The sequence below is a fragment of the Miscanthus floridulus genome, chromosome 8, assembly GCF_019320115.1.
Source record: "Miscanthus floridulus cultivar M001 chromosome 8, ASM1932011v1, whole genome shotgun sequence".
NCBI classification, from domain to species: Eukaryota; Viridiplantae; Streptophyta; class Magnoliopsida; order Poales; family Poaceae; genus Miscanthus; species Miscanthus floridulus.
Window position 1 is genome coordinate 121,816,770 of NC_089587.1, and position 11,181 is coordinate 121,827,950.

The window sequence follows — 11,181 nt, forward strand, 5'->3', positions numbered from 1 at the left end:
CATGCACCAATTAACATGAATAACATTTTTCGAAACACTACATTGCAATATTCCATGCACCTGCAGTTCAAATTTGATATATTCGAAAAAATCAAAGAATCGAAATAAATTAAGGAAATATACAAAACAAAATCAAAATTAGCCTAAATTTTAAAATTGAGTTCAAAACAATGTATTGTAGCACCACAAAAAAGCTGGGCTAAAAAACCAAAAAAAATTGCCGAGGGCTCTTTGCCGAGGGCCTGGCCCGTGGCCCTCGGCAAAGCATTTAAAAAAAAAACTTTGCCGAGGGCCTATCCTGGCCCTCGGCAAAGGGCTTCTTTGCCGAGGACCTAGCCTCGGGCCCTCGGCAAAGGCGATTTATAAAAAAAATTTGACCGAAAAACTGGTTTTAAAAAAATCTTTGCCGAGGGCCTGGTCTAGAGCCCTCGGCAAAGACTTAAAAAAATTTGCCGAATAACCTAGTTTCACAGAAAAAAAAAACCTTTGCCGAGGGCTTAACGGGTGGCCCTCGGCAAAGCTTGACGGGAAATGGCCGCCATGACCCAACGGGCCTAATTTGCCGAGGGCATCTTTGCCGAGGGCCGCGGCCCTCGGCAAAGATTTGATTTGCCGTGGGCCTGTCTTTGCCGAGGGCCGTACCCTCGGCAAAGGCCTCTTTGCCGAGGGCCGTTCTTTGCCGAGGGCCCCTGTGGCTGTCCCTCGGCAAAGAGTGTCTTTGCCAAGTGCTCGAGATTTGGCCCTCGGTAAAGCACGCGTTTCCAGTAGTGCTTGCATGCGTTGCGCGCGGTTGTTCTGGCGCATGCGAATGGATCACTCACTAGCGGTGCCATCCCAGTGGCATGTGGTCCCGGACCAGTTCGGCTTCTTTCTTTTCCCAATCCCAAAAGGTAAACATGACTATTGATCTTTTTCTTTCTGGATCGGGCATCTTCCTTCGCGTGTTACGGAGGACTGGACGAGGGAGGCTTCTGAACGTCGTTGTCATCTACTCGTACTACCTATATAGTCCTAATACACGGTACGAACATTCGGCGAATATGGTGCGTGCCCGTGCATGTGTGAACAAGAGAGCCCGACCAGGATGCAGCATGCATGAGCTCTGATCCGTACATGAACAATTTACCTTCACAGTGTGTAGCTAGCAATGCAAGTACGAGTGCCAGACAACTAACTCGCTGACCATGCACAGCACCGGCCATGCGTGTGTTCGTCGATCGATCGGCACGTTGGCGTGGTACAATGCAAGTTTGTGCGATCTGATCGTATGAACACTGTGGACGGGTCTGCTGTCGTCGCGCGCGGTGACAACTATATTTACCTGTCTGTTTTCACTGTTTGATGCTTTCGTGCTCTCACATGCACGCAGCATGCATATGCATGTCCGGCTTGGATCGGCCTGCTGCATGCAGAAGCAGACGCTTCAGATCTCTTCTCTCAGCTCAGCTGGGTCAGGGGGTAGTGGTAGCCAATGCAAGTGAAGACAGATGACGTAGACGCCTCCAATTCCCTTTTGGTTTCTTGTGGAGTATTATAGTACGCTGTTAGCGCGAGATCATGTGCGAGCGAGCCCCGTGACAGGCATATACGCACGTCGTGCTGCTCTCGTGCCTGTCGTCGCGCGCGGACAGCAGGACCAGGATATATATGTGTATATATATATATATATATATATATATAATGTCCTGCTGTGTGACCAGCAGATCCATCAATGGGAAGCAGAGCACGTAAACGAAGACACAATCGATCGTTAGGAATTTTGGGGGGTTTATCGATAGATGTGTGGCCCTACTAGCTAGTCAATCATGCATGCATCCATGTGTTAGGGCTGCAACACGAACTAATAATAGATAGATGGATGGATTATTTGATGGTCGAGCTGTCAGCGAAGCCCGCAAGCATCATGTTGGATTGTCCGTATATGTATGTATATATCCTCCCTGTTGATCGCGCCCATCATCTGATCATGGCCTTATATGCTGATGGGAGTACGTACGGACCAGTTCATATAAAATCACGACTCCATCGTTGTTGTATAGAGATGTCTGCCCTAACCAAAGATTTTGACGTATCAAATTGACAAGTCACTCCGAAACGATCCGATTCATTCTATTTTTACACAAGAAATTTCTAAGATTGGCGTCCCAATTGGTGAGCATTTTGAGATTTAGTCTAAAAATTGTTTAAATGTGATTAGTGGCCTACCACTATATAGCATTTACGCAATATTCAAACAGGCTAACCAACCGTTTAGCGACCAGAAGGAGGGCTCCAATCCTCACCAGTATTAAGTCCTTAGGAGAATGACGACCAAAACATTGAGGACTGGTGGTGGAAAGGAATGGTGCAAGGAGATTTCACCAAGGGCGGGAGGGGGGCCAATGGACAAAAATATCACCTCATGTCAGTGCACGACATCACTGGAGAGTAGAGATGGCAATGGGTACCAGTGACATGAAACTCGACGGGTTTTAGGGCCTATTTGTTTGAGCTTTTGATACTTTTAGACTACTAGCTTTTTGGACTTTCCAAAAGCCAAGCAACTCCCATAAGCCAAAGGCCCAAAAGCTCACTATAGTGAGCTCTGGGTTTTGGCTTCTGGTAGCTTTTGGGCTTTTGAAAGGTTCAAAAGTTGAGCTCCTAAAACACCCAGAAAAAGCCCAAACAAAAAGAGCTTTAACCCCATTAGGGTATGGGTGTGGGCTAATTTACTTACCCAAGAGTATGTTAATGGGCAAAGTATGAGTATGGTTCATTGCCCATTAGGTTTGTCAGTACGAGTATGGTTCTGCACTACCTGAACCCATAAACCCATGTGTATGTATATACCAGATATGCAACAATAATTCAAAGTCATCCCCAACCTAATATACTCCAAAACATGATGCAACTTGCAACCTAGTGCCATATAAGGAGTAGTATGTATGCCGTTTTTTATATTACATTTGTTGCAAATTCATTGTTCTATTACGTACTCATATAGTCATAGTTTAATGCATGTGTTACATTTTTTCTAGGGCTAGCACAGAGAACCCATGGGTGCTCGCTACCCACGTAGGTATGGATATGGACATAAAATTGCATCCTCGCATGGTTTCTTCGTGTGGACACGGAAAGCTATGATGAGTATTGGTATGGATGGATGATACCTATTGGGTACAAATTCTATGTCATTCGTCCTCAAGACTGGCGATGGCAAGGAAGGAGAAATAAGAAAGATATATCCATATACTGAAATAAGGGACTCCGTTTTTTAAGAGACTCGAAAGATTTTCGTTATATATACACACGCGAAAGTAGAGAACATTCGTCGAGAATTATTGGACGTACATGCTTTAGGATGAGTCATTGGCGTTTTAAAAAACCAAGCCCTGGTACATCAATGGAGCGACGAATTTATGCATGCAGCACAAGACGTCGACGATCTGGTGCCATCATATCGCTGTCGATGGAACATCGAACGATGGGACGTGACAACGGCGACAAGCTAGCGACCGCCGGCCGCCCCTGCGCTCTGCTATCTGCAACACCAGGAGGCGAAAGTCCGCTTGCACCAATGACGACCTGCCACGTATGTCAACACGCGTGGGTCCCACGTGCTGCTGTAGGAGCTGAGGTAGCAGCAGGTACGCAACGAGTAGAGCACGCGGGTGACAAGGTGTGCCAAGTTGGTGCTCAAAAAAGTACGCGCACACGTACACACCACGGGGGAGCAGCACGCAGTACTGATCGATCGCATCGTTCGTCCATCTACATATTGCATGCCGTGTATTGCGAGACCGGCCGGGCAGTGCCCAGTGCGTGCTACCTGCTAGCGACGTCGCAACAAGCACATGATCCTGATGAACAATGCATGCTCCACGGCTAGCTCCACTTTTCTACGGTTTATTTAGAACAGATCCACCAACTCAAGATTTAATTAATAGTTTTATCGTGGAATTACAGTTCCATACCTGGAGCACGTGAATCTGTTTCGCATACAACCTGACTTGATTATCTAGCTCCATAAATGATATATTTCCCTAGAAGAGACTTACTAATTAATATGCCTCTGACTGATGTTTATTGTATGTAAGTAGTATAAGTAGTTACATTTTTCTTTTACTAATTGAAATATGATTTAAAATACTATAATTTTGGGAAGGGAAGTTCTGGGTCATCAGACGCCGCTGCCAGGGGGCGCCTGCAGCCGCATCGGGCTACTGGACGGCGCGTGCAGTGGTCTCGGCCATGGAAGGTCGTCGGCAGCCCTGGCGAGCAGAGCAGAGAACGAAACCACCCATGTATCCGGCCATGTACCGTCGGTCGCTTCTGGTGCTGAACGATGGACGCATATTCACCGACTCCTGATCTGCCAGTTTCCTCTCCCACACCAGCGTCTTCTTTTCCTCTCGTCGGACGGGGATCCTTCGCGGCGGCGGTAGAGGAGATGGGGACGAGAGGAATATGGAAAGAGAGAACGCTCGGATCAGGTGACAAATCGTGTATTCTTTATAAAGTAAAAAAAAAGGGCAGTAAGTTGCGGCTAGGAAAAAGGTCGGGTGAAGCTGCTATTTTCAGGTTTCCGTGTATGAAACCTCCTGTCCCTGGTGAATAGAACCGTTTTGTTTTACCCCGTTTAATTAACACAAAAGAGCTGTATATATAGCTCCACGAGCTAGTGGTCTGTGCCAACTGGGGCCTTAAGCCCATTCAACATTTGCGTCCCGGTCCCGGGAGATTTGTGCGGGACAGCGCCACGAAATCCATGGAATTTTTGCCCTCTCTGCTGGCGTCGGACAGCCGAATCGATCGCCTGATAATCCGGCAGTGTCCAGGACTCCAGGTGGTCCCTGAGAAAGCTGGGGCCTGGGCTGGGGGAGACAGGAGCAGTCCTGACCGCGCTGGGCCTGGCCTGCTGCCCCTTACTGTACACAAAACAAAACTAGCGCAACTCTGGGCCTGCACAGAGCGAGCCTGCCTGCCTGTGCCTTGTTGCACCCTGCTGCAGTTTGGACCATTTTCTCTGCCAAAACTTACCTTGTTGGGCCGGGCTGGACTGGACCACTGCCCACGTTTTCGAAATTTATTTTTTCTTTATTGATTTGTTTTTCTTAGATATACGGTACAGACGTAGACATATCGCAAGTTGCCTCAAGTTGGCAAGTGAAGCAAAACACAGGCGTAGTGACCTGTGCTACGGCGAGGTTTGGAGGTGACCGGAACGGGTTTACGTCGCTCCCTCCCTTCACAAAAGAATGTAATTATGGGATCCGTACTGGTTAAAGTAGCTCAAGTTTGATCAAGTTTATAGCAAATAATATTCATATTTATGTCTACAAATAAATTTATTATAAAAATATATTATATGATTAATCTAATGATACTAGTTTTGTATCAGGAATGTTAGTATTTTTTAATATAATTTTGGTTAAAGTTCAAAATTGATTGACTTCTCGGGAAGCGAGAATTGCATTCTTCTGTGAGTACATAAAAAAAGTTGAACCATTTTTTTTTTGAATGTTTTCAAATTACAATACTGAGTAATGCCGCCCATAGCCTGAATGAACTCGCGAGAAGATGTTTGGAACTTTGGATGATGCTCAGCTGAGCCCACGTAGTTTCGGATGATAGTGTTGCACGCAATGTACTGCGTGTGAAAAGAAAAGCTAGCTTGGAACACATAAAACCAAAAGAGGTCGGTCTTGTCTCGGCAGGCACGCTACATTACTACATATCACATAATCACGTTGGAAGTCTTTGGTCAGTCGTCCATGGGGGCCCGGAGCTCGGGAGTTAGGCAAAAAAGCCGCATATATAGACCAACTGCTTACCATCACAAAATTCCTAGACCTATCGAAATTTGGCGCGTGAAATTAGTCTCGGTCCACACACACACCCCTTACACCAAGGCCTTGTTTGATCCCTCCAGTCTGGTTTCGAAAACCGGGCGGATCCAAACATGCTAATTTTTGTTAGATTCTTAAAAATCAGAAAGTTGTTCATACTCAGCTTTTGTTAGTTTATTGTGATCCATAGAGCAATAAATGAAGTTAGATTCTTAAAAACTAGGGAGATCCAAACACCCCCACTAGTTTTGGCTCACAATCTAGATTTTAGAAACTAGAAGCAAAAACTAGTTTTTAAAAATCTGAAACTGATCAAAACAGGGCCCAAGTGGCTTTTCAAGTCAGAGCAACCTAAGAGTTCCCTAAATCCCTTCCTAATCCTTGGTTTTTAGCAAGATAAGAAAAAATCACTCTCCAACAACTCCTAATCCATCCTCCTAATCTTTTAGAGCTTGGAAAAAATCACCCTGTTCCGCGTAAAGTTACGCGCTTTTGAGTCGCGCGTATCTTCTCTCTCCCGCGTGTGTTTGTTGGGCAATCTAAAAGTGGAAGGGCATGGAAAGAATAAAGAGTAGGAAATGGTTCCTGATGCAAATGTACAAGAGAGAAAGAATATATAAAAGTGGTTAGGATAATTTAGAAATACTATAGGATTTCTAATGTAAAATTGTCTTCTATATTTTAGGAGTGGATTATTAGAAACTCTTGAGATTGCCTTCTTTATTTCTTCCAATATTTTTTTAGGAGTTGTAAAACTTCATATTTTTAGGAAGAAAATATTGGGTACTCTTGGAGATGCTCTTAGTAAATAAAGATGGGATGTCTTAACGACTTCATAGAAATAAGCATTTGAAGAACAAAACAATTAGACTATACTCCCTCCGTTACAAATTATGAGACATCTTGGTTTTTTTTAGGTTCATAGCTTTTGCTACGCATTTAGATATATGTTATATTTAGATACGTAATAAAAACTATGAATCGAAAAATACCAAAACGTCTTATAATTTAGGATGGACAGAAGTAGTAAATTGGAAGTAGGAGGGCTTGCACTTTTTGTCTCATCTTACGAAAGTTACTCCCTCTCTTTCAAAATATAGGTCACTTTGTCTTCCGTTAGATTTCTCTAGCTTTGATAAATTAAGTTTCTAGAAAAAAATATATGAACATATACAATACAAGTTTAAATAAATGCACTATTAAAATGCTGCATATTTTTTAGAAAACTCAATAAAACTAATTTGATGTTGTAGATCTTGGTACTTTTTCTAATAAAATTGATCAAAGTTAAAATAAATAACTTAAGATAACCCAAAATGAACTATAATTTAAATGAATGAAGTAGGACCGTCAATGCATCAATCTCTGCAATTTTCATTTGATTAATGGATTACAAATACTTTTTGAAAGGATAAGTGGCTAGTCATGAATTGGTTACATTTTTTGTAAAGTTTGTTTTCCTCTCTCTTGGTCCGCCCTGGTGGGTTTGTAAGTAGTCTCTGGCTTTAGTTACCATTTTGCTAACTCTTTTGTAACTTTCTGTTTGGTATTAATTATTAAATTGCTGGGGGGCAATGCTCCACGGTTTCAGTTCAAAAAACAAAAAAAATATGATTATCCATCTTTACTTAATACTATTTCTTAATCTAGGATTTTCTTTTTAATATAATACTCAGCAACTCTATTGTTTGATTTGTCTAAAAAGATCTTTATTTAATACTACACGGCAACCATTCATTCTCGCTCTTGGTAACTTAAGTTCTCCTATTCGTGAACTTCCATTTTAAGGCTGGAGGTCGCAATAATCAATGGTTGTGTGCAATACTCCATCCCATAGAGACGGGAATAAAAGTATTCCTTCCTTAATAAAACTAACAGGGTAGCATGCACAAAGTGTGTTTGGCAGTGAGAAGCATTCCAAATTCTTAATAGAATCACTAGAATGGCTGTTAAACACCACAAAAAGAGAAACGTTTCATGGAGAATCATTTAGAACCGATTATCATTTTTACTAGTCGAGAGAAACATTTCAAAGGGAATCACTTAGAATTGATTCTCATTTATGTACTAGTCCAAAAGAAACACTGAAAACTTGGTTTCTCCTTATTCTAGTTTAGTTTCAAAAAATCAGTGAGCTAACCAAATGATTTCATGGTGATTTTGAATCTTTAAAGAAATGTTTTGAAGGGAATCTGAATCTAAAATGTTTCTACGAGAATATTGATCCTTGCCAAACGCGTCAAATAATACTACTCAAATCTTAATAAACAACTTTTTTGCATGCTTCTCACCGATTTTCAGTGGCGAATCTAGCAAAATATATCATCGGCTCAACATACAAAGAAGATTGGGTTACATATAATGTTTGGTTAGGATCATGAAGTACACAAGACCTTCAATATAGGAGAATTCCAAAAGGACGTCAGGGTCGGCCGACCCTAATGGTTTACTATAGACATGCCCCTATTGATTTTATTCCTATACCCCTGCTCTTAAGGCTGTTTGGTAGAGCTCCATATGATTCTGAGTCTCCATGAAAGCTGATTCTATGAGAGAAATGATTCTTTGGCTGAAAGTGGTTCTCTTTGATTTTTTAGCCTAAACTATCAAACCATAATAGGAAAATCGCTTCACAGAATCAGAAAAGCTACTTTTTCCAGTTACCAACCTTTTAGTTCATCTCAGAGAATCACTTCACAGAATCAACAGAGAATCAATTCTCTCTGAAAAACTATTAGCAGAGCTCCTGTTGGATTCAGTAGAGAATCAACTTTGAGAGCTCTGCCAAACAGGGCCTCAATAGCTTCAATAGTGTTTCTTGTTGCTAGAAGTCGTTGGTCCACCATCAGCAACATGCGTGCTATGCATTGCTTTGTTGCTTGCTTGACACCAGGATCTCAAGTTATACATGACGTCGAAGCATGGGGCAGTAGTTTGTATCCTCTTTGCATGGTCTACTCCTAGACCTGCTCCCTAGATGAATGCATGGTTCTATTCCATTGATGTCCCTTGTTGCTGATAGATGTCACGCTTTTTTTTAATTTAGGAATAGAAAGTATTCTGGCCTCCCGAATTTTTTACTTTTTAGCTCTTTTTTGAAAATTTATCATAAATAGACCCCTGGAGGAAAAATCTCAGAATATGTACTCTTAGCTCGGTGCCATTGATGCTGGCGCCGAGCTCCTGGGCTCGAAGCAAACGTGGAAGGTGACATGGCAGGAAGCTCGGCGCCAGGGTGACTGGCGCCGAGCCTTTATTTTAACTCCGGCCCAACCTTCCTGCCCGAGCGTTCTTCCTCTTCTTTCTCCTCCCTCTCGGGTTTTTTCTCTCTTCACTTCATCCTACCTCACGAATCGGCATATTAGACCTTAGAAACTTTGATTTGATCCGTAGATCTTCGAGAGCAAGGTATCCTCGCTCCCCTCCTAGTTTTTTTTTCACATCGATTCGGTATATATTAGTCGGATTTTTGAACTTAAGAATCATCATCACTTAGGTTTTTATTCTATCCCTCAATATATATATTATACAACCATAGATGATGCCAAGGCGTGGAAAATCTAGCAAACCTAGGCGCATGTAGTTATGTTATGGGTTCATTGTTGTGCATCAAATGGGAAACCCTAGGTTTAGGGTTTAATGTTAATTGCTTTCGGTTCTTAGAACGAAATTGGTTGTATTGTAGTTATAGTTCGCATTGACAATTATTTGTGATGTTTTGAGTTTTGTTTGTTAAATTACATCCGTTTTGTTAGATGCAAGAAATATTTCAGGAGGAGTTTTGGCGAAAATGGGGTTGTCCTCGAGAATTATACCCCGATGTGTTTAGCAAAGATGCCCCAGTCCCTCCTGACCTCCCTGTCCCTAACTATGACTGTGGTTTCCCGGCCCATGTTTTTCAATCGAAACATCCAGACACAGCGGCGCGTTGCTTCTACACATGTAGTCGTTTTAATGTAAGAAATTGTTTCCACTATCCTTTTTCTTTATTTATGTAAGTATGCTACTAATATTTTGTTGGAATCTCTTTGTGTAGGACCATGAGAGGTGCTTTTTCTTTTAGTGGATCGATGGTGTAGACAAGTTTGATCCTAGGTACCTCCTTTTCGACGATTGGTTTAGAGGGAGACATCCACGTGAGCACTTCAAGCGGTGGGTTCCACCCCCGTAACCCTCCACCAATGATGGCTAAGGAGAAGCACCTAGCCGCAGTTAGATGACTTGAGGAACCTCCTCTGTGCGATTGTGGAGATCGAGCTGTGATAAACCCTGAGAATACGTTGGAGTTTGTGTGTCCAATCAAGCATGAAGTAAGTGCAAAGTGCATGTGTTGAAATGTTGAGCTATATGTGTTCATGTACTAATGTCTACTTATTTAGGTGTTTTCAATGGCGAAGTGTCGTTTCAAGAAGTGGTTGTATGGTCCTAAGAACCAATGGCCGGAAGAACCGCGAAAGGTTAAGGAAAAGAAGAAAGAAAGGGTAATTTATAAAGCACCTCCTGTCATGTGCGAATGTGGTGTTAAATCCAACTATGGCCTAGTCCCTTCGGAGCTTGGAATAGGCCATTATTGCGGCCATATGGTTGAGTATGATGAGGTTGGTTATTTTTATGGTAAACATGAAATCGTATTTTGTTTCTTTTGCTAAGACATATATGATATAATTTTTCGTTTAAACAGAGCACTAGGAAATACAGGTGGAAATATTATGATGGTCAAGCTAAGTTCTTGGATGAACTGAAGAAGAGGCAAGTAATTGCATGGGAGAGGGGATATGGACCTGACTACGTCAACCTATTCATTAAACATCACAAAGAAAAGATGCGTGAGTTTGCTAGACAACACGGTATTTGTAACCCGATCAATGTTGGGTTTAACAAATGGGGATTGGAGTGGGAATTAGAGATATGGATGACGTTAGAGGAGGAGAGGGCAAGGAATGAGGCAAGGGAGGAGACAAGAGTACAGATGCAGGTCTTGAATGAGCATGTTGTTGCATTATGTGCCAGTGAGTGCTTGAAAGCATTTTTTCGTTGCCTGATTTTAAATGTAATATAATCGCGTTGCTAACTGATTGCATTTTATATATGAAGGGATTGGTTGCAGCAAGGGACATGCCGTAGAGCTAGCTCATGGAAGGTATGAGGAGAAGAAGTTAGATGAGCATAGACCACGAGTTGGTCGCACCGTTCAATCACTGATTGTGTTGTCTAATGAGGGGGACGAGGATGAGGACGACACTGGCAGACTGAGTGAGCTCATTGCTTTAGTAGAGGTGGGCTTGCAGGCGCAGGAGGCTAAGCGAGCTCATTGCTCTAGCAGAGGCGGGGTTGCAGGCGGAGGAGGCTGAGG